The sequence below is a fragment of the Lonchura striata genome, chromosome 1 (assembly GCF_046129695.1).
Source record: "Lonchura striata isolate bLonStr1 chromosome 1, bLonStr1.mat, whole genome shotgun sequence".
Taxonomy (NCBI): domain Eukaryota; kingdom Metazoa; phylum Chordata; class Aves; order Passeriformes; family Estrildidae; genus Lonchura; species Lonchura striata.
Window position 1 is genome coordinate 72,675,144 of NC_134603.1, and position 24,355 is coordinate 72,699,498.

General features: G+C 37.4%; 1 protein-coding gene and 1 long non-coding RNA gene across 6 annotated transcripts in view; both read right to left on the reverse strand.

Moving 5' to 3' along the window:
* The window catches only part of CTNND2 (catenin delta 2), a 641,711-nt gene that overhangs the window by 584,323 nt on the left and 33,033 nt on the right, over positions 1–24,355 (reverse strand). The gene's annotated exons all lie outside the window — the stretch shown is intronic.
* On the reverse strand, positions 20,108–21,595 carry LOC144247896 (uncharacterized). The gene is made up of 2 exons (XR_013341371.1): positions 20,928–21,595; positions 20,108–20,781 (listed from the first exon to the last, which is right to left on the reverse strand). It is a non-coding gene; the product is annotated as an uncharacterized LOC144247896 (long non-coding RNA).

The window sequence follows — 24,355 nt, forward strand, 5'->3', positions numbered from 1 at the left end:
TCAGCTGAGATCCTTAGACTCAGGAAAGCAAAATTCAAAGTATTTAAAATACTATGGACTGTCTTTAGTTTTCTGATATTGGCATCAGAAGAGGTTACTGGCATAGAAAACTCTGAGAATGCCTACTAGCTTAGGGCAAAGTTATCATACTATGATCTTCCCCAGCAAGGAAGTGGCAGATAGTAAGTGTCCAGATAAAAAGGGATTACTATTTAGCATTGGTGGGTTTATTCTCCTCACTGGTAACATTGTCTTAGTTGTCAAACTACTTGCTTATTTTTTTCCATCATGTTTCTGAAAAAGCCATTTATTCTTTTATTTGTCATGTAGCAATCACATATTGTCCAACCCTTTTAGATGTTTGCAATCAACTGAGGACTTTATATCCAGCCCATTACAGAAACAAGAGCTACTTATTTTATATACAAAAGCTCTCAATTGTAAATGCTTTTATCTACTAAATGTTGCTCTAAGAGACAACAAGATACTTGAATACACAGAGGAAAACTGAAGAAATTTCCAGGAATCTCTCTCATCCCCTCCAATACAGGGAATTTGAAAGGAGGATATGGTACTTAGACGAATCAGAACATTTTGAATAACCTGAAACACCTTTGGCTCTAGGTTTTTTTTTAACTTTAAAGTGAAGAATTTCAAAAGTTTCATATTCATCTCATTTAGTGAAATAAGAGCTACATGTAAAAATCAAACCAAACTAAGAAGTCACAATGAAATTGCTAAATGTTAATCCTCACATCTTCACAGATGTCAAGATTGTTTGCAGAAATCATACAGTTTGTGCTCTTCACCTTAATAAATTGGTGAGTAGCAATGCTGTACAAGCCAAGGTAACTAACTAGCCTTTCTAAGATGATGTCCATCCAGCATAACTAGAACATGTTTAAGTGCACAAGAGTAGAAACTTAGTAGTATAGTCTAATGGCTAGAGATATATTTGGGTTGGAAATACATTTTTTTTGGCTGACAAAAATCATAGAATCATAGAGTTTTTCAAGTTGGAAGGAATCCATAAGGATCCTTGAATTGAGAATCTCACTGAACTCTGTCAGGCTTGGTGATCCAACTTCTTCCCTGGGAAGCCTGCTCCAGGGGCTGACCACACGTTCAGTAAAGAGCCTTTTCCCAGTGTCCAATCTGAACCTCCCCTGAGAGAGCTCAGATATTATAATGTGATGTGAGTAGACAAATTCTTACAACTGTCTAAAACCCACATGACATGTGGTTTTTGTCATAATCTTGTGTCATCGGGTAGAAATGTATAGACTTTATCTGCCAGGAGTCTATAACACACCACAGTAGTTATACTGACAATCAAATATTCCAAACCAGTGGTGTTTCAATACAGTGCTCAACATGGCTCAGTCTGTCTTCAACAGGCTCAGGCAAATTACAGCTTTACACTGCTGAATTTCCCCTTCTCCTACAGTCCTTTTGACCTGCAGAAAGAAAGACAACTACATTTCAACATTTCCAGCAAACTTCATTCCCCAGCATCATTGTTCTGCTATTTTCCTTTACGGCCATACCCATCTCCTTAAACTGATGTTGTCAGTTTGGCTGTCAGCACTGATCTTGTCAGATGCCCTAGAAATGGGTGCATTCAATAATGGTGAAAAATACAATGTTACAAGATGGGATACTACAAGAAAAGGACTGCATTACATTTATATTCTAGGAAATAGAATCCTGAATGTAAACATTCAAAATTTGCCTCTGAAGCTGTAGTGTATCAGACTTCAAGTAATCCTTGTTTAGAAGTGTGAGGAGATCAGAATTTGGTGGCACAGCTTGATGTCAAGTAGGATCAGCACTGCTAACCAGATGGGAAGCCACATTTATCATGCCTCTGCAGTGGAAAGTTACTAAAGTACAATACTTTTGAAAATATGTTCACTTTTCAGATTAAAGAGTTGCTTAAAGCATGAGGCTAATTAATATTTTAGAGGGGCAGGGGATGGAGGAGATCAAACACTGTCAGCAGTGTTGTTTACAGGCTTGATTCCAGCAGCCAGGTGACTGGTCCAAGACTGACCACTCTTTTGCACAACGAACCTGAACTAGTTCCAGTGGGACTATGCTATTTATGTTAAGGCTATAGCACAAAAATGCAACACCACATTTTGCAGTAAAGTGTAATTAATCATGACATATTACAAGAAAAATTTAGAAACATGAAATTCTGTGAAAAATTGCCACTGCATTTCTTAACCTGGAGACAGGCAAAGGACAAAGAAAAATCTGATCATGGTTATACAAAATATGATGACAAGATAAACCCTTTTAATGTATCTAATGTTTTCTCCCTATGATGACAAGATAAACCCTTTTAATGTATCTAATGTTTTCTCCCATCTACTGTACTACATAACTAAAATTGTACAGACTTCTACACAGCATTCAGGAAGTTTTTTGCTTTCTAGTTACATATCTTGTCATATTCATTAATTCATATAAAAGGACAAAGAATACTGACAGGGATAAAAAAAAAAACAACCCTAAAATCGTATCCATCCTAAGTTCTTCTGCCAACAGAAGAGAGGAACATGCCATACTTGAGCACCTCTGCAACTGCACAGCTATCAAGGAACGATCACCATGACCCAAGCAGCAGGAGCTGTAAGGCCACTCTAAATTAAGCCAAGGACTGAAGATGTCTGTGATACAGATGTGTTACAAAACCATGCAGTACTTTCCCTATTGTCCTTCATCATCATTCTAGAGTTCTCAGCCTTGGAGGCACTCATGTTCAGGATAAGTGAGACACAGGCTTCCTCTCCTCCCATTGGGCTGAAAAAGTAATTATGGGATGCATTTTGAGTAATCAGGATTTCACACTATGCATGGGCAGCTTCTCAGACAACTGATTCTTAATTCTGCTACACATAGTTCAAACTGTCAGACTTGACCTTCACCTTTCACTTTCAAGTTCCCACCCTGTTTTATTCCTCTTGTATATTCTCCTGTTATAGATAGATTTGTAGTTTTCCATATCATGGTTATTCAGCAATTTAACAGCTTCTTAAAAGCTAATTTAGGATTAAATACCTCTTCTGACATGTGTTACATAACATTTCCTATTTAAAGGCAGTATCAGTGCCAAGTAATTTATGATTTCAGATTATCAACACTTCGAAAAAATGTCACCATTAAATTCCAAACTTACAAGCTTCCGATAAACTTGCTACAGATAACCTGGAGTTCTCTTCTGGATGGTAGCAGAAAAGAGTCCTTTTTCCTCATTTTATATGACTGTCTTACATAATTTTTTAGAGGTGGTCCCTGTGTTGGTACTGATGGCACGAAAATGTGAAATTTGACATCAATGCTGTTATCCATGGGATAGAGCCCAGTAGCCAAACTGTTAACAGGAAAAATGTAGTCATTTATGGGGTAAATAATTTTTAATTTACTCTTTTTGGGTAAATAAAACTCAAATAGCCCAAGGCTCCATGAAGGTATGCATGAATAGGCCAATGTTCTGCCACCAGCTACCACACTAACCTCAGCTGACAGATACATGTCACTGCAGCAGACCATATTCAGTAAGTCCTTTACCCTAGATTAATTCCTTTTTCACTGCCATGACATATGTGGACAGTTCCTAAACAGAATCAGAGCCATGTTCACACTAACATCTTTTACAACCACAGGTTATTTCTACTATCTGACAAAACTGTAGCAACAAACTGCTGACAGTGTAGCAGGAGTTACACAGGCAGAGTTGTGGGTTTGACAGTGTTACTTATTCCACAAAGGAATATGAAATAAAACTCCAGCCTATAGTAGACTTGCCAGCTATGTTCCACTGCTAGAGTCATATCACAAAGCTTCCTCAGCTTAGACATATCCTTAGGATTTTAGCTCAAAAATCACAATATAGGTGGTAGTCATACCCAAGCCCCTTAGTAATTTTTACTTTTCTTCATCCCAAAATAAGGGCAGTGACTTTGAAACTCAGTTGTTTTCAGAAGGCTTTTTTTGCAGGTGGGCTTTTTTGGGAGGTGGCTGCTTGGGATTTTTTCGATGTTACTTGTGTCTCATGTAAATTAATTTTGGAAACAACAAAAACAATTTAGCAGAAATGTGTCACTTGATGGTGTAACATGTTCTGGCCGCTTGCTTGTGGTGTGATGGGGAAGTTCGAAGGAGGAAGGAAAAGAAGTATACTGAAAAGTAGACTGAACATGTAACTCCAATAATTTAGGAATAAACATTTTTTAATCAAAACATGATAGTGCTTATATTCAGTTCTGATTTTGGAATTCCGGGAAGTGTGATACTATACTGGAACAAGTTAAAAAAAAATATTCACGTTTAGCTTCACCTATCAAGAATAAAGTTTATGCTTAATAAAGGCATGTGCATAATAGGCAAAGACTCAGAATTTCTTAATACCATACTTCAAAGGCATTTAAAATAATCATTCTGGTAACAAGTGTGAGATTCTGGGTGGGAAATGATTTTCCAGCTTATTTAGAGATGTTCATTAACCATCACAATTAACACTTCATTCTGAAGTTGGGTTGGGGTTTTTGTCTTTTAATTGAAGAATTTAAGCCTCAGAGACTCTGCCCAATCCCAGTATTTTTCATTATCTTAATCAGTTCTGGGTTTCAACCTCTGAAAAATATTTATCATTTTAAGCCTTCTATTAGTGTTCCTTAATTTTTCTTTCCTTTGACTGACTGGTTGCAAATATACATTCCATACCTACACTCATGCATCACCATAAAATCCTAAAGACATAGCAAAATAACTTTTTTTTTTTTTTAATTATGTTTAAAGCTTTGCAAAGGTATGGTATTAGAGCAAACTGACTGGAAGGACACAGATTCCCTTGGAGGAGTTAGGGTAATGTCAGTTTTCCAAGGTTCTTGACAAAGAAGAGGGAAATGGACTTGATTCTATCTGTGTACTACATAAGGACATTTTTACATACCTTGGGGGGAGTAGATATAAAATTTTGGGTACTTCAGTTGGGGGAGGGTAATTTTAAATTAGACATTAGGAAGACCTTGATATTTTGATATTTAAAGAATACCTGTTTGTTATTATTCTGTTTGTTTAAACAAATAGAATCAAAACTGGATCTAAGCTGAAAATCTATTGAGTGTTAGTAAGCTAAGGTAATTATTCCATGTGCATAAAGTAATGCAAATACTCCTTAGATAAGTCTAATTTGGAGCATAAACTTGAAAGTTACTAATTTACAAATTTACTGGCTAATTTGTGGTTAAATGATGAGCCAATTAAATAAAGATCCTTGACTATTTTTTAAAGAGCAATACTTCCAAGTCAGAGTGTTAAAGCAATCTGGGATGGGAACTAATGAGGTTCAGCATCTCAATAATGCTTAAGTGACTTCTGAAGGAAAAAGTACAGCTGCTTTCCTGGTCAGAAAATCAGGCAGACAGCTATAGGCTGTATGTATTAAATGTGTACAGTAACATCTTTGAGCTTTTTTTACACTTTAATTATTGTACAGTTGCATAGGGAAAGATACCCAAAACGTACTGCCTAGTCGGAATGAACAGCTGAAGCAGTACAAACTACATGCAGGGATTTCTGTATTTAACCTTCAACAACATTTAAAGCTTTCCAAGATGTAGAAGAGTTTGCACTCATCCCTCATGACTAACAACTCCATAACTGCTGCAATATGTACCTGAAGCAACACTTGGTCAGATCCACAAGCCTTGGGAGACCCAGCTGTTGGCTGGAAGTCTAGCTATTATTGACAGAGGCTTAAATGATCTTTTTCTCTAATTTTTCCCTGCAAGTGTCAACACACACTGACTGAGATGTCCTGAGAGGTATCTGACCTCGCAGACAAAAACTGCCATTGAAAGCCTTGCCACTGCAGGGCTGACCAAGTGACACATCAATAGAAAAATCAGCTTGTTATCAATAAAATTATGCATTTCCCTGAGAAACATCCCATCAACTGTATGCCCATGACAGAACTGAGCTTATCTTTCAAAAGCATTTGTAAAGGCAGCTGTAAGGGGTTACAAATACCACTCTGTATGTCTCACACCTGCAACCAGCAGTACAGTCTGATTACTTGTGAGAACCCCCAGAATGGGCCCTGGGTCTACACCTGAGAGAGATAACTCCTGTCCCAGTAAGATAACAAGGTAATTTCCTTGAAAACTTTAAAATTAAGAAACAGGATAGCTTTGCAGGGAAGACAGAGAATAAGAGCAATAGCAATCCAACCAGCTCATTATACAAGGATTAGAGATTATACATCGAGTAGTGCTTATATGAATTATATGTTGGGCTGCTCTGCAGCAACATCCTGACACCTCTCAACCTCTCATTTTCATAGGTCTCTTAAACGGGAGAGGGCAAATGTTTTCAACTGGGCCCTTTTAAAATAAAATCTTAAAATTAACAGAATACAGCTGATACAGAGACTTATGCAGGCTTTTAAAAGACAGCTTATTTTAAAATTAACAGGCAAAAAAGTGGTATCAGATACTTCAATGAGATATGGAGACTGAAAGAAATAAGACCAGGGAGGGGGTGATTAATATAGTCTACTCACATTAACCTTTATTTAAGACACATTTCATTAGGGATACTGTCTCATTTTCATATTTCAGCTCCATAGACTTTTTTTCCCTCAGTAGTGGATCTGAGGAGGAGGGGACAAAAAGATTTAACAGGGTTTTCCAAGATTTGGAAATTCATTAAAGTAGACTATTGTTACAATTTAGAGCTCTAAACTGCTGAATCAAGCTTGCTACACAAGATTAAGTTGACAGATATTTGAAAAAAAAAAATTGTTAATGCCTAAAATGCATTGGGTTAGAGAAATAAAGCTTAGATACAGATTTGGTTGTACTCTCTAAAAAATAGAGAAGGAAGAATATATTTCTCAAAGAACAAATATTAGTCAATATTAAGTCATGGCACTGACAAACATTTTTCCTCTATCACATTTGTACAGAGCTCCAATTAAAGACTTATTTAAAGCAAAAGATCTTATTAATGGGTTGTTACTTTCTATAAAATCAATTTCAGTTCAGTAGACCTGATTAAGTCTCAATTTATAAAAGTGGAAGGAGACCAACACAGAAAATCGGTGTAACTCCCTAACAACATAGATTTTGTTTTAGAGCAATTCTGAAATAGATTACAAAGCCTTCTAATGAAAATCAATGACATTTTAAAGCTAAAGAGCAATCAAAGATTTCAAATGCCAAAAATGGAAACATGTGCTTAAACTCTGATTTTTTTTCTTGTGTGCTGAAATTGGCTTGGTTAATTCATAAGCTTAAGGCAAAATAGACTTTTTGAACTGCCACTATCCAACATAGGGTAAAGCAAGGTCTCCATAGACCCATGTGTGGAGTGATGGGTAGCATCTTCTGATAGACAGTCCATGGCTGATGTGAAGCTGTACTTTGTTTGCACCCACCCTCAAAATCCTCTCCTTGGTTCACATGACATTCATGCCCACCCCACAATGTTCTTCTCCCCTGGACCTGCAGCACCAGCAATAGACATCAGAGCCCATCAGGAGCTTCACACTACTGGCCCTGGGGCTTGACCAGAGAATGCTTTAAATGGCTATGGGTCTGCTTTAGCTGTAACTGCAAATATTGATAAAGGTCAGGAAAGGATGGGAATATTGTTTCCTAGAAATGGACAGTGACTCTGGATATTAAGAACAGTCCTGAGGAGAAAGTCTTGGAGGTCTTGGTGGACAAGAAGCTTGACATGAGCCAGCAATATGTACTTGGAATCTAGAAGGCCAATAGTGTCCTAGGCTCCATCCAGAACAGCGTGGCCAGCAGAGCCAGGGAGGGGATTCTGCCGCTCTGCTCTGCTCTGGTGAGACCCCACCTGCAGAGCTGCACCCAGCTCTGGAGTCCCCAGCACAAGAAGGATGTGGAATTGCTGAAGCAAGACCAGAGGAGGACCACAAAGATGATCAGAGGGATGGAGAACTTCTCCTATGAAGGCAGGCTGAGGGTTTTGGGGTTCTTCAGCCTGGAGATGAGAAAGTTCCAGGGCGAATGTGTAGCAGCATTCCAGTACCTAATGGAGAAAGCTGGACAGGAACATTTTACACAAGGGCATGTAGGGATAGGACATGGGGTAATGGCCCTAAGCTGGGGGAGGGTAAGTTTAAATTAGACATTAGGAAGAAATATTTTATAATGAGGTTGGTGAGACACTGGACCTGGTTTCCCAGAGAAAGCTGTGGATGCCTCATCCCTGGCAGTGTTCAAGATCAGGCTGGATGGTGCTCTGTGCAACCTGGTCTATTGGAAGGTGTCCTTGCCCACATCCGGGAGGTTGGAACTATCTTATTTTTCAGGTATCTTCCAACCCAAACCATTCCATGATACAATGACTCTACAAAGACCTGTTTTCTAGGAGACAGGAAATTGCTTTGTGCTAACTACCATGATGTGCTTTAACCTTGTGTTGTGATAAGGGTTTGAGTGAATCCTTGTGCAACCGCCCTTTGAGTAATTTAGAATAGAAAGTGGCTGAACAGACAGCAAATATATAAAGGCAAACCTAAACAGACCTGAGACCAAGGGGAAAGCTTGCCTGTCATGCAGACAGTATCTCACCACTCCCAGAGAAGGGCCAAGGACATCAGTGCAGCACTGACCCCTGTCCTCAATGTCACTGACCTCAGGACCCAGGCAATGTTACATGAGCGTGACACAAAAGTAGTCGATTCAAGGACACTTATGAACAGCTTTAAATATAATGTTAATGAGGTTTTCCGAGTCCAAGATAACCTGGTATTATTAGTCCAATTAAAATGACACTTCTTGATTAGACTGCTACAATTTCAATTAGACTAACAATAAATTCCTGTCTTTGTGTGTAAGGTGTGCTTCTTTGACCTACAAAATATATCAGGTGTAGTGCAACACTGTACACTTCTGAGCATGATTGCTTAACTTCTGCTTTCTGTGTTCATGAAGAGCACAAAGCCCTATTCTCCCCAATAGTGCTCCTCTTACCTGCTCTCCCTTCATAGTGGTAGAATGGATGGCTTAAGGTTTTGGCTTTTGTATGTTTCAAATCCTGTACTGCATAAGTGCACAGCTCTAAAACTCCATATAATGTGTAGTTAACTGTCTTCACATTTTGGTTAGACCAAACAATCCCTCTAGGCCTATGATCCAAGGACACACCACAGCATCAGGCCCCAAAAAGTGAATTGGGAGGGGAGGAAGCAAACTGGAGATATATGACTTCATTACCTGAAGCTGTAATTGAAAAATTAACACCTGATACACAAATAAACCAGTCTTATATCTGAAAACCTGACTTATGTCTGAAAAACCCATGACCATTGTCCATCTTGGGTGTAGCCTCTGCAAGGCTTTTGACTGCCCAAGGTATATCTATGAAGGCCTTTAATAAAAACCTACATTACTCTCTTAACTCTGTCTAGTCTCTGCTCTAAGTAGCCAGCCCAAGGCATCAGAATAACTGGCACAGTAGCCACAGTGTCTTCTCTGTGCCTCCCCTCTATCTGTTGGCCAGAAAGACCAACCAATTAAAACAAAAAACTCACACCTCCTCCACCACCATGCATTTTTCCATCCACAGCTAGCACAAGCACTGATCCAACAAGGTGCTGTCCAACAAAACTTTACCGGGGAAGAAGGGATGGGTGCACACTGCATTAAGGCAGCCAAATGCAACACAGGGGTGCAGTGTGTGTTAACGGTCGAGATGCTTTATTGATGTTTCACTGCATGGAAAACATCTGTGCTTGCCTGCTCTGGATAAACACACTAAGTCCATATCATGAGTTCTCATCATTCTGAATGAATAAATGAATGAATGAATACCAAAATGAAGAAAAAATACTAACAGCGCATGGAAAATTAACTTTCAGGAATCACTTTTACATCAATATAGGAAACTTTATGCAGAATGCTGCATTCTTTAGGGCTTCCTTTTCAGAATTACAAATCTGAGGGATCAAGTAAAATGTGTTAGCATAGGAACACCATTCTTCATGTATCATAGGAGATCAGTAACATTAGTCTATCAGCCTGAGATAGAAGCAGTTTTTAATCTCTACGAAATCTCCCACCTGCAGAAATAATTAACATTTTTGAGCTTTATATCACAGATTGAATTCGTATTAATTCAAAGGTACTCTTCTCTGTATAATTTAATAATTTCCTTTTCTTTTTGACAACTTAATGTAAAGCAGTGTTATTTTATACACAATGTATTGTGTCCATTACCAAATGGAATTATGTATCCAATACCACTAAATTAAGTTAAATTTCCTTCTGCTTACTCAACCTGTTCACACACATACATGTCAATGTCTGAAAGTACACTACATGAAATTTCACCTTCCCAAGATGATAATTTATATGTCTACAAAATATTTTAAGTACAAGCTTATGAAAGGGTAACAAATAAAATCCTGAAGCATATAGAAAATGCTTTAGAAAATAAAGACCACAAACACCCTTGCTCTAAGTCCAAAAAATCAAGACAATTCCCAGAACAGAAAGAGGCAGGAGAAAGAGCAGAAGGACAAAGTATATTGAGTAATGACCTCAGCACCTTCTCCACCAAAAAGAGAGGAAAGGAGATGACAGAGGAAGGGAGAGGAAGGGAGGGGAGGATATAGTTCATTTTAAGGGACCTACAGTCCAACTGCCTGACCATGTCAGGGCTGACCAAGAAGTGAAACCCATTATTAAGGGCATAACCAAATGCCAAGTATTTCTTTTTTTAAGGCACTGACAGACATGGGGCATCAATCACCCCTCAGGAAACCTGTTCCAATGTCCAGTCACTGAACTTTGGTCAGCTATAGAGTGATCAGGTGATCACTACAAGTCCCTGGCATCTGGAAGAATTTTATAGTATGGTATGCTATTTGTTGTGTTCATATAGAAGACAACCTTTCAATTTTCCTACAGAGAGAGTTTATCTAAAACTATGGAGTTCATATTCCACAGTCTTCACATGAAGCTGAGCAATTTCAGCACTGTGTATCTGTTTTCAGAATAGAAATTCCTACTGAATTTCTCCACCACTTAGACAAAGAAGTCATGCATATTTGCATTTTCTGAAAAATGTGATCTACTTTAGGCTGAGGAAAAAGCAAAACAATTCAAGAAACTCAATTTGACTAAAATATTTGATAATTATTACTTTGGGATTTTTTTTCTTATGTGTGTCCTTATTTGCAATATTTTCTTGTTCACCAAATAAGTTACTAAATTAAATGGAAATTTCTCATAGATGCTCAACCTGCCAATTGTGCAGCACTGATTTTTCTCTCTACAACTACATTTCACAGAAAAAATGTTTTGTTTTACCATTTAATTTCTATTATAGTAGCAACGAGGAAATATTAATTATACATTCCCATTGCAACTATGAAATTTAAGCTCTTCTATTCTTTCACAGTCAAATGCTCCCTTTTCCAGGTGGATAAAACATTTTTAAAGTATTTTACAAGCTGTTAGTTCTAGAATAAACGCCTCTGTAATGGTTTTTATAAAAGAAAAGCAAGTTTCACAGTCATTGTGTATCTTTCATTGGGCACTGGGAAGTCTGAGTCAGGTAAAAAGGACAGAACAAAACACTAATTACCAAAGCAATCCTTTCTGTTTCCTCAGAAAGGAACTATACAATCTCAGCCAACTATACAATCTCTTCACCTGCTCTTTGTCTCACTATGCCATCTGTCAAACAAAGTAAAAAATTCCACTAAACAACAAGATGGTTTTTGTCATACCTGTGCAGTTATTGGCAACTTAAATCAAGATATTTCTGATTAGGACAAAAGTCCTACAGCAGTATGTGCTAAATATATACAAATGCAAAGCATGATTATCTAATAATGAGGAACAGAAAACCACTTAAAGATGTGATTGTTGACAAAAGAACAAGAATTTTGCCACATCTTTAGTGAGGGAAAGCAGGCAAAAGAGCAAAAAGTGAATTAGTTTCTGAATATAAATTTCCAAGATTTTTATCTATTGTATTATTTAAAGGTCTGTTCCAGCAGGTCGTTCTCATGTCAGCAATCCCACTGTTTCTTTTTAATGCCTCAGTTAATGAAAACAATTCCTCAAATGTGGTTTAACAAAGTAGGAAGCAAAGAAAAAAAACTACAAAGAGAAACAGACTGGAAAATGGAAACTCACTGTATGCAAATTACAGGTAAGTGAATGGAACTAAGAAATTTAACCATTTATATTATTCCTTGATATGAGAAACCAAAGATTCTTGTGTGGTACACCTAAAGTACTCTGCTTATGCCATCAGAACATATCTTACCAGTAAAACAAAAAAGTTGCTGTCAAGATTGAAGGAGTGACAAAAAAAGAGAATAATTTCCAGTTCGCCTGTGACATTTTGAAGATCTTGCATTGAAATCTTGAAGTATTCCTTTAACCATATTTCTGCAATAAGTCACTGTTTTCACAGTCATATTTGACATCAAGGATGGAGCTGAAAAATAAGCTGAAGCCCTGATAAAACAGCAGCTTATGAGGTCAAATATGAATATTCCCATGTAAGTAGCTTTGAAGTTTCATAAAATTATGAAACAACATATTTTCATGTTTAACAGTGAATGCATTTTTAATAATTTTGTTCAGCTGATGGTTGTACATATCCTAAAGAGCTTTTGAAATGACAAAATAAATTGGCATAATCTGATCTAGGCAGGACGTTCTACCTCCACCATTTTCAAATGCAAACCTTTTAGGGGTCCCATTCTAAAACACCTCTAAACAAATCCAGCAGCTGATAGAAGTTCTGATGTAAGCATAGGAGTACCACACACAGTTCTTCTCTCCTTGTGACTGACGTATTCACTGTAACACAAAAATTCAACCCATACCACCAAAGGACTTCAAACCATGTCTGCTTTGCTTTGACCTGAATGGTCTCAGAGAGCCAGTTCTCAGTTCTCACAATTAAAATAATAGGCTCCTGTAAAATGGATATGGCCAGGCAGCTGCATGTACCATGATCATTTTGCAAATTAGGAAAAAAGCTTGCAACACAAATAGAATTTCTGAGTCCTCTAGCAACTAATTTCTAAATGTGAACCAAAATATGTTTAATGAGTGCCCCAGTACCTACTGTTTATCTTGTCTCATTGACTCTTTTCCAGAAATGGGTGTTAAAAAACTCCAAACAACTGCTATGGGCATCCAGAATGACAGTTTTCTTCCAGTATAACAATGACTTTGTCTATGTTATTGAAACTGGTCATGCTTCTGACAATCAGTAAATACAGAATCATTGCACTGACTCAGCAACATCATCGTTAAGCAATTGCTTCACCATGCCTTCCCCTGCATTCTAGAGCAGCACTTACGTTATTTGGGACTACTTTAACATAAATTAATAGGCCCTGAAAACAAACTAGATTTGCTTGAGTTAGAAGTCATCTTCCTGCACACAGTGATGCCATTTTTGATCCATGCTAATAAATTATAATAACGATATTTTTGTCACCTGTTAACATACCAGCAACACTCAGGAGTTTGGTAGCTATTTTGCCATTTAGCACATGTACAAAATATGAGCTGGTTTAGAAGTAGTCACTAAGCACATCTGACATTACCTGTCTGTCACAAACATCAACTCCATTCTGATACTATTTCATTATCCCCAGAAATGTTTCAAAACAAGCGTTTGATCATTCAACATTAACAGACTGCATATGTGAAACACGACATTGTTCAGAATACTTAATTTTTCTTCTCTAAACAGTTTCAGAGTATTCCCACAAATTCCCATTACATCATTCAGGCTACTTATTAAATTCTTATTTTTGCTGCTTGTGTGTGTGTATATGTGTTTTGTGTTTGCTGGGGGACTTCTGTTTGTTTGGTCTTTTTAATAAAAACAATTCTAATTGATGCAAACAAATAAAACAGGACCATCTGAGTTGAAACACTTGACATTACATGCAGAGGTTAGGGACCACCAATATAGAGACAGATAAAAGTAATCCAAAAACTTTAACACATTCTTTTATCACTCAGCTGCATAAAGGATGCCAAAATTAGAAATGAGTAGAGTGTTTGCCAGTTGATTATTCATAGCTGAACACAAGCATCTGAGCTTACAGATTTAGGAAATAACATTTTTATACCTTTTTTTTTTTGTTGTTTTAAATAAAAGAGGATACAATGTACATTGAATATTTTGTTTCACTGTGTTTTCAACTAGCATAAAGTAAACAAAATTAAATAACTGTATTTAGATGTTCTTAATTATATATAAAAATAAAAAGTAATAGACATAATCCATTGTTGCTTAACTAGGTCTCTGGGTTTTTAAATGAATGATTAAGTATGTAAGACTAAAACCAGCGGAACAAAAGAGTGTATTTGCTTAATAGCATCACATTTTTGCTTTTATAGTATACACCCCAAGGTACTTGTTTCTTCCAAGTGTTGTTTCTTCTGTTTAAAATACAATATATCATTGCTTTCTGCCATGCCATGTAAAGACTATACTAAGAGTAGTTTTGAGGATAGTTTAAAACTTGCAGATACAGATATGCTTTCTGGCTTTTCCAGATGAGCTCAGTGCAAAGAATGAAGCACGTGGAAACAACAGTCTTCCAACTACAGGCACACTGTGGTGACTATTAACGTTTGTTTCTGCACTGAAGGGAAGATGAGAACTGCGTGTCAAACACCAGCAAAGAGCATGCCACGACATAGCTTATGCTCACTTGGAAAAGTTAATATGGAATATAATCCCTGTTTCAAGTTTTTGTTTTATAAAACATGTTCCTGGCAGATGTAGTCAGGGGCATACTTCCCTTTCACTGTCCTCTGCATCTCCCCCACCCACTTCTCCAAGGCTGGATACTGTTCCCACAAAACAGATTCAATGTACATCAAATCTGAAGTGAAAGAGTGCATAAAGCTCTGGAAGTTAATTAGTATTTCTGGAGTTCTGTTCCTACATCTGAAGCAGTTGTCACATAATTGCTATTAACATAAATTTATTCAAATATGAGGAAGCTGTTACAGCAATTCTCTATCTGCAGTTCTTGAAACATGTTGTGATGATTAAAAATCCCACACGCATTGAGAAAAATTTACAGTGCATAAATTTGTTGCAATAGCCTCATACCCTATGCTCATTTGAAGCACCCAAAGCACACTATGTTACATTACACACTCTTGACTCTGTACTGGGTATTTTCTATGGACTATTGCATCTTGCCAGAAAGTACACTGGTAAGAAGTTTACTAACTTGAAAAGTTCACCTTCATGGCATTTGGACTTCAGTTGCCTACACGGATTGTCCAGCGAAGTCTGGATTTTGAGTATTATTGAATGTGATTAAACATTGGATACTTTGTATGTGTATGCACACATTCCATTCCTGCTTGATGTGTTGCCAAAGGAAAAAGTAGTCCAAGTATTATTTTTTTGCTGTCTGAAATAGTTTCCTTCTGACCTTATTATATCAAAGTATCATAAAGTTACCACTCTAAATACCTCTACATATATGATATGTCTATTGACATCTTCAAAGGACGGGTTTTTTTCTTGACCAGAGGAAAATCAGCTTACAAGAGGATGAAAACTATGTGGAAAATATCCAGTGATAAAACACTTTTTCCCAGACTTAATGATGAACAGTTTCTGAATATCAACAAAATCAGCAGCAAGGAGGAAACTCTGTGTCCTCTTTCAGTAAAAAACATTTTCTTAATTTCATGCCTTTATAACCATTCTAGGTTCTCAGACCACTGGTATTAATCAATTATTGATCAGTTGTCAGACTGTGACATGATGTAATTTTAAGGTTTCCAAGTATAGGAAATTCTGAGCTGATACAATTCACACTTAGGTAATAGATAATTCCTTAGACTGCTTTGATTAGAGCAAAGCAGCGCTAATATTAAGGTACAGAGTCCTCTCCTGTCTCCATGTTCGTCAAAACTAGGTTTTTTCTCTCACATACTCTTGTCAAGTCTATGGTAGACTACCATAGATTACTGTAACTGATTTTTTTATCTTCCATTATTTTTTCCATTTTTTAAAAACATATTTAAGGTTATTTATTTATTGACTTATTTTTAAATTTATGGCTGCAGCAAGCAGTCACACCCAACTCCCTTTATTAGGTGCGAACGACTGGCTTGTACTTTCAACCTGTTTCTTGTTTGTTGCATTTGATGACCACATTTGCCTACTAGTGGAAGAGAGACAAGAGCTCTAAATTCATATCCTGCATATATCCTGTGATTTACCTTACACTTGTTCAGTTATCCATTCTCTAGACTGTAGATCCAAAAAAACACCACACTCCTCTCAGGGAAGTTGTGCCCTACCCTGATAATTATTTCAACTTTCTGTACTTTCTTGATCACTGCTATACTTTTGGAATACTGCATAATTCTGGGGGTCAGAGGGATGAGTCTCTCAAAAACCTAAAATATGGCCTCTTGAAAAACATTTGAAATCTTTTTCTTGATCAGCTACAAGGAAGTAGGCCTATCTTCTAAAAATCATTATCTTTGACAGCAAATATTCTTCCCAGGATCATCCTTGGTGATCTTCATTAATTTATAAAATCAAATTATAAGTTGGAAAGGAATTAGGTGGTCATCTACAGAAAGCAGAGTCAACTCTGAATTCAGATCAGGTTGCTCAGGGCTTTGTCAGGCAGGACTTGAAAAATCTCAAGGACAGAGATTCCACAGTCTTGCTAGGCAGCCTCTCAGTGCTTAATTATCATCACAGTGAATGGACATTTCTCCTTAAGACTGAGCCTCTCATGTCAATTATATACACGGTGTCTCATCTTCTGGCCAAGCACCTTACTGAAGAGCCCAGCTCTACTCATTTGATTGCTTCCTTATCTATCATGGAAGGCTGCCATCGGTATCCTCCCTTTGAAACATTTCCTCCAGGCTGAACAAGCTCCATTCTCTCATCTTCGCAAAGGATGTACACTTCAGTTTCCAACTGTTTTGGTCACCCTCCATTGAATATATTCCAGACATTCCATGTCTGTCTTGAACTGGGCTGGCAGAAAGAGGGGAGGTGGTGTTGAAATCTTAACACAGTATCGCAGGTGGGTTCTGACAAGCGCTGACAAAAAGGGGAATCAGTGTACTGTCTAACACAGTCCAGGATGCTGTCAGCTTTCACTGCTGCCAGGGGACACTGCAAGACACTACATTTGTCTACTGAACTTTAAACAAATTTGCTCATCCCTGGTACACCTCTGATGATGCATGTGGTGCAGTTCCATGGAAAAGCTTATCTCTTTCTTATGTGAACTTGACCTCCCAGGTGCCATCACAAAATCAATTGCTATTGCAAAAAATGAATTAAAATTTCTCCTATCTCAGTTCAACTTCCACAACCACATCTGAAGTATTGGGGAATGGCTCAACTTGATCATTAAGGAAAGAGAACTCACAGCCATTTTTTAATGGCCGTTTTTTAAAAAACTCCCTCCCTCACCACAAGAGCAATCCTACTTTTTTTCCCTACAATGATGGGGAAGTAATTCTACTGTTCATGAGACTGAGAAAAATTAGATTGTAGAAATTTGATTCTGGCTCTGGCAGGTATTTGATTGGGGTGATTATAGGCTCTAAAATGTTTGGAATAGAGATTGTGCTTCAGCATTGCCTATGCTTAGGGAATATGTTTGCCAGACAGTAAACACTACAGAAGAAGAAAATCATACCTAAATAAAATAATAATTTAAATAGCAGAGATGCTTGTCTGAAATTTTTGTCAAAAATGCAATTGCTCACTATAGTCTGACACGATAGAGGCTAAGTTCTTTTGCTTGAACTGTTCTTGACAGATTTTAATGTTAATTGGTTTGGGGAAGATGCCAGGCAATCTAAGACATTTGCTGCAAAACAAATGTGAAGGAAATATGGCTTGGGTGCATAGTCTCACAATTCACAACTGCAGACAACAAGCACCATTCTCTACAGAGAATGATGGAGTGAGACAAAGAAAAAACTAATTTTAAGAAGTGGCAAGTAACAAGCAACTGTGCCACAAGATTTACATGCTGTACATTAAGCAGCAATAAAACATTAATTTCACTATAGTAAAAATGCTGACTATAAACTCCAGCAAGGTCTCAGCAAAAGTACAAAGCATTTGCAGTCAGCAGGAACTTTTCTGTACACAAATTACCTTTTATGGCTAGCAAAAAGAAAATACTCATAAAGGTAAAAGTAATGGAAATTGAATTGTGAAGAAGTCCCTCAAAGAGATGGCAACAAAGGTTGTCTCATGCCACATCCTAGCTCAAGGCACTCATCCCCCCTGCTCATTTCCCATGCCACAGCTGCAAATGCTAAGCTAAAACAACTGAACTACAGACCACCCACTTTTATTTTGGGATCTAGCAATGTTATTGTACCTCAGTACAATTAACAATTAACAGAGCAACAGGGCCACTATTTCCAAAAGAAGGGACCTTTGAACTGCATTGGCATGCAATACTTCTTGTGCTGGTTGTGGAGCAAGTGGAACCTCAGATTTCTCAGGGCACATTCAACCAGCAGATTTGAAATTTCAGGAGAACCCCTTCTCAAACAAGACAACCATGTCTTAAACGTTGCAGAAGGACTTAACATCACAACGTGAATTGAAGTGGGGGAGGGTCTTTGAATCACAAAGTAGTCTGGATGCCCAGTTCTGGTAAATTTTCATTAACAGAGTGTGCACTTGTCTACTTAACAGTCTTACAAACTGATGAAAAGTTGAAAAAACATCTTTGAGTAAAGCTGCAGAGACATGGAGGTTAGCCAAGCAGATTTGTCCATCTGGATGCAGACCTGCTTCCCAGATCCATTAAGGAAACATGAACACATGCAGTCTGCTGCCTGTTCTTTGTGTAACAGAATTTTAATTCTGCATAGTCTCCACTTGCTCTTCTGTCTGCTTCTAAACACCAGCAAGAGTGCACTTTTCCTTCAAAATGAATGGGTAAAATACTTCAGTATTTACCAAAGTACCAAAAGTGCCAAAAAAGGGGAAGGAGAGGAGGAGAATGAGAGTCTTCATGTAGTACTTTTGAGTAACAGCTAAACTAACTCTATTTCTCCAATGAGTAATCAATAAATCAACATAAAGAGAGCTCTGGCCAAAAAGAGAAAGAAAATCTCATTTGTGCTGAGTGCAGGAGCAGTGAAACACAGACATAACCAACTGCAAAATACCATCCTTCTCTTTCAGAAGAACAAATAGGCTACAACAACTATCAATCTCTCTACCATTTACAAAGAAACCCCAACTATTTATCCAAACACAAAGGTTCAAAGGCAACCCAATGTCGAGCAGATAAAGGAAACGGAGAGATAACAGAAAAGGAAAAATAATTTTGTAACAGCAGAGAATATAAACAAAAGTGAAAGGCATTATTTCTCTTAACAACAATTAAGGATCCAATGAAAAAACCCAATGAAATTCTTCCATATATCTATTTTTTTTAAATTAATAGATATTCCAGTAAAAGTAGCTTGTAGTAAACATTTGCTGAATTAATTATCTATGTATACAATTCCTACATTTATTTGAAAGCTAAAATTTATCATTAAAAAGTTGCTAATTTTTTATCCTTTGAAGTTATTACCATCTTTAAAATCAGTGTATTTTTTAAGCCATTAAATTAAAATTTAAGTTAAAAAAATAGCAGGTGGAGAATTTTGCACAGAACTACTGACATCATGCCACCTTGTATTTTTAAAAAAAGTTTATTTATGAAATTGCAGTGATGATTTTCTAAAGACTAGTACAGGTCATACTTCTGTAATTTATTCTTTATATAGTACCAATTAAGCATTACTACTTGTCATTATAATGAAATGGCATCTAAGCATTGTAAGATCTTCTTTATCATAGAAAAAAGTTTTACATACAGCTTACTTCATGAGACTGCTACTAATGAGCTATTATGAACTACTGCAAATTCATTAATGCTATTAATTCCCCCTGCCCTTCAACACTGCAGCAGAGACACACCTGACCTTTTCTTCCAGGACCATATCCTCAGAAAAGGCATCTTCCATTTAACAGGGAACTAAATGCCTGGGGCCAAATCAAGAAAATACCAGCTTGGACAACATACTCTTCCATAAAAAATCTCCACTACCACCCATTTCAGGCTGGTCTGCAGGAACTGGTCTGAAATGTTAAGCAAGCTTACCTGTGAGATACAATTATTAAATATAATGGTTATTTAGCTCTACATTTTCATTAGAAGAATGTTTCCAGATAACAGTATCAAGCCAAACAAATCATGTCTTCTAGTGGAGATGTAAAGAGGATCTATTCTGTTCATGATTTTTCAGAAGAGAGACTAGAACACACAAGGATCCTTTTCATTATTTTCCCTTTTCTGGATGCAATTGCTACACAGCTACTACAGAAGCTTGTAAAAGAATTAGCAGGTCTCATATTCTTGAAGACATACACACATATTATATTGTGACAACATTTAACTTTGTGCCCTGACACATGAGGTTGAACAACTGGGCTGGCCCATATGTTGCCAAGCTTGCAAATGTTTCACAAAACCATGCTAGAAAACCAGAAAGCAGCACTTCTAGAATTATGTAGAGACAGCTGCTTCAGACAGGTCTCTGATCAGGTTGGGAATTCAGCCTATTAACCATGGCATTCTTAATGCTCTGATTTGCATGAAAATTATGAAAATCCAGGTGTTCTTTCACCTACAGGAAAAAACCTCTGGACTAGAGAGGCAGAAGCCTGAAAGAATCTAGTCTATCTCTGGAAGGGCAGGTGGGCAGCAATTGTTTCATTTCCTATACCCTGAGACTGCAAACCAATAGAAAATAACCCCCCACACACCTTCAGCAAAGTGACCTAATACCTTTCAGGCCTTTTTAAGAAGCCATTGTAAGAAATACAGCGCCGTATTTGAGGCTGCTATAAGAAACCTGACAAAACAATGATTAATACAACCAGCAGCCTAGAGACAAAAGCTATGTCCATTTTAAAGAAATATTCATTGAACATATTGTAAAACCAAATTTTTCAGCAGGTGAAATCTGATTATGATAATAAAGCTCCCTGAAATCTCCTAAACTAGAAGAAATACAAACAAAATACTTCATACCATTGACAAACACAATTTTACAATCCAAAGATTTTACACTCTCAATTCAATGTAGGCTTTTTATTTTTATTTCTTTTTTTTTATGTCAATTTTTTGTGTTCACTTATTTTCAAAGAAATTAGAAAAACTATACTTAAATGTTGTGACCCTCCCCTGCCCCCAGCACAAGAATCCTCTTAGTATTTATAGGCTTCCACGAAAGCAATACTTCTATCCAAGATTCAGTTCAGATATGCTTTTTCTCAGCCAGCTAGTCTAGTCTGCCAAGGCTAAGCAATTTCTGTCAGCCTTGGGTTTCACTAAGGAAAGTGTTTATTGCATGTGCAGTTAGTCAGTGCCATTCTCTACAATTAGGGTTGACTGCCACAGGGGGACAGGCATGCTTTACATGTCAGTGGTGTATCCACCCTTCTAAAAGTCTGTACTTGAAGCAATGGAACACCAGTAAAATGTTGTCAGAAATTGTTACCATGCAGACTTCGTCCTAAAAGAGAGTAAGAATTTTTTAGGTATGGTATGGGTATGGTAACAGCAGACTCTCTCCCAGTTAGTATCCATGAAGCTCAAGGAGATACTTGATGTCTGAGGCAGAACAGCTCCTAGCATGTCCCTTGTGAAGGGCAAATAGATGCTTTGCCTAGAATTGGTTTTCATTGTAGTTTTTTCATTGTGGTTTTGGGGTGTTGGTGGGGTTTTTTTGAGTTTTGTAGTTTTGGGAGCTTTTTTGGAGAGGACAGTAGTTTGCTTGCTTTATTTTGGTTTTGAACTTCTAAGTTGTTGAAGTAGGGATCTAACAGAACTGTTTCAACTACTTCACTTGAATAGGACTGATTGGCCCATGGATTTAGATTCTGTTATTTAGCATATGGCCATGTCAGCATAAATCTCTTGTGCCTTGATCTCCCAGATTTTCTGTCTTGGATATGGGCTCCATAATTGATCAGAGGGGAATTCAAGAGCAAAATTAGTTTCAATCAACTACCTCACAAGAAATATTGCTGTAATTGACTCCTGTATAGGATATATTCTTGACTGGGCTCTAAAGTTTATTCAACACTAGGCAAGTATATTATTTAATAAACCATGCTGATGCATCACATGTTCAGCATTTCTGTAATTGAGATATTCTACCCAGGTAAGAACCAAAGTTCAAAGCCCCATTGAAGCCAGGCTCAATGGCTCTAATTAGTCTGTATGAAATAAGTCAGCAGTGCTGAATAGCATGAAAGCTACACTGCTTTAGGTAACACACATCATTCATAGAAACTGCCATGCCTTTCCATTCAAAGGTATCACACCATTTTTTAATTTAAGGATTTTGTAGAGGTATAAATTATATTTCATCAATTATTTCAAAACAGCCAAATGGAGGAATTAGAGTAAAAGGATTCTTAGCATTTGTTGTTTATTTTGGATAGCAAAATGCAAAGATAATTGCTTGTGGTTCCTTTTTTTTTTTTTAAATACCAACTGTGTTTCAGGCAATTTACAAACATTAGGATTGTTTTAAAATGAAATGACCTAACATTTGCCAGATTTCCACTGCCAGAAAAAACAATTATGAGCAAAAAAGGTTTGAGAGATTATTATTAAAGCCTGTAACAGTCACAGCATTAAAAGAGTCCAAACACTGCTCAATGTTTTGCAACACAGCATTAAATAACAAATGGGAAAAAAAAATACCACACAGTAACAAAGACACTATCACAGCTTTCTGATTCTGAAAACACATCATATACTCAGAGCTTCATAACACTACTTAGCAAAAAAGGTATTCCATAAGAGAGGCGAAACACTAACAAAGAAATGCTAATGAGTTTCACATAAACTGTGAGAACAGCTCAACTCACACAGCCACCTAGTACATCCAAGCTCAGCAAGAGTCCAGCTGGACCAAGAGTCCAGCACATAAATAAAATCTCCAGGTCCAGAAAACTGCAATAGCAAGGCAGTATCTGTGCAATGTACAGTCACTGTTCAGCCCCCCAGAACATGAAAAGTAAAGAATATAAAGCATGGAAGAATCACAAGCAAGAGCAAGAATTAAGGACGTTAATACTTCTGTCCACAAACACATATTTGTAATAGAGAGATTTATGTGTTCTAAGAATCAAAAAGACAGTATTTATTTTAAGTAGTATTTCACATAAAACTCCCAATTAATAAGGCCAAAGATGCTATTTTCTGCACAAAGCAAGGCCAAGAATTACATTTGTGGAGTCTCTAAAATCCAAAACTATTTTATTTTTCTCCCCACTGTGATGTATCTAGGCTTACATCTTACACCTTTAGCAAAAGTAAACACAATTTAAAAACAGTTTAATTAAATTAAACTAGATTAATTAAATTCAAAAGCGAATGAAATCAAGCATATCAAAAGTCTGGCAGCACATAATGTTTTCCACCATATTTGGAACTCATTTTGCACATCATTTGATAAGCATCACCACAGAGTAAGATATTTTTCTCATCTGCAGCTTTTACTCAGTATCACTCAGTGCAGAGAGTCAGACACTTACTTAAGGTCTCCTGCAGGAAGACACAAACCAATAAACACCCTCCCTCCTCACACCCCACTCACACCCACCAGAAAGCACCACTGACACAAGCAGCACTCCAGGACCAATGCACTGAAGATGCATAACAACATCTTGCTGATTGAGTTTCTCGGTGTGTGTTTTTCTGCTTTCATTTGGGTTTCTAAGTGTTTTTCCAGTACTTAACTGCTCACAGATGGGATATTTGCAAAAAACATATGCAACACCCCACTGAGACCCCATAAGACTGCCATAATCTTTAGTTACGTCAGGAGAAATGCATGCAAAGGTTCACTGGCGAGCAGATGCCAGTTGCTATGTAGGGAACATTGCTCCATTATCGCAGTGTTCCTGCAGCAAAACTTACAGGCTAATAAGGTGGGTTTGCTTTTAGCTGCCTTCACTCACTCACACTCTTGCTTTCATACCCAAATATTCACCAGCACCACAAAACACACTGGTCTGAACAGCCTGCCCAGTGGTGAGGCTGCAGGGTCAGAGTGCCACTGGCATCCATCCGCAGCCTCCCAGGATGATCTGGGAGCCAAGGTGCTCGCAGGACAAGTCCTCTTCCTGTTGGGATGGCAACCATAGGCAGCTATCTTTCCATCCTGACAGCCACCAGGGCCTAATCATTGCCCCTTAACCCAGGGCTCAGGAAAAGCTG